At 28.4% G+C, this 959-nt stretch overlaps 1 pseudogene; it reads right to left on the bottom strand.

The window, feature by feature from the left end:
• Window positions 1-371: 371 nt before the first annotated feature.
• Window positions 372-550, bottom strand: LOC115768945 (annotated as a pseudogene).
• Between the last annotated feature and the right edge of the window lie 409 nt (window positions 551-959).

Here is a 959-nt window from a genome sequence, read left to right as displayed (position 1 = left end):
TGAGGTTTTATAAAACAATGTTAATTGAACATTATTTATTGTTCAATATAATGGAGTAATATCTTTGTTCTGAAGTTCCATAAATTTTACAAGAATTCTTTTATCACACATCATTAATAAGAGACAATTCTTCATGAAGGAAAAATGTATTTTTCTTTTATGCTAGACATTCCTCAGTATTATTTGATTTGAAAAAAGAAAATATAATTCTTCAGTTTTCTCATACAAAATATTCAATGAGTAGTACATCCATATATATATTAATATTATGAATATATTATGCATATCAGGGACACACATAATCTATCCAATAATATACCATATGCTTAAAACTTCGAAAAATTTTAAACAACTTAATTAGCAAAGTCTTACAACCCTCAACCATATGTAGTCCAAGCAGCACTATAAAATTAATTAAAGTACATAACAGCATGGACTGCGATATGCGCTCAAAATGTCGATGTTCATGTGTCCTGCAGTTCACACGATGACGCACAGTTTGCTGCGTTCTTCATCGACCCATGAGCCGAGTGATCCACCGCTTAGAGTGATAATTTTATTTTGTTTTTTTTCATTACGTCACAAATATTTTTATTGAAAGAAATTAAAAATACACCATTTTACTGGCATATATCAATTCCTTCAATAAAATTGTTTATACCTAAGCTGTGTTGCGAAATGTCTTAGTTTTACATATTCTTTAAAAATATAGCATGAATAAGATTATTATATAGATACAAGAATTAAATATTTTTATAGAAATATGCAAAGCATTAACCTGAAAGCAGGTACAACACTTACAATTTAGGTTGTTGCGTTTATATAACGTATGCGCATATAACAATGAACAATACATCTGTGCAACGCATGTATATTATGGTACATATACACGCAAGTTTTTTCATCATAAAAACGCATAAACACAGACAAATCCCAAATTGAAAATGATAGATATTAAA

The sequence above is a fragment of the Drosophila novamexicana genome, unplaced genomic scaffold, assembly GCF_003285875.2.
Source record: "Drosophila novamexicana strain 15010-1031.04,08,12 unplaced genomic scaffold, DnovRS2.1 tig00002103-arrow-arrow-pilon, whole genome shotgun sequence".
NCBI lineage: Eukaryota > Metazoa > Arthropoda > Insecta > Diptera > Drosophilidae > Drosophila > Drosophila novamexicana.
The sequence above is the reverse complement of the archived record's forward strand: the minus strand, read 5'-3'. Positions and strand labels throughout refer to the sequence as shown.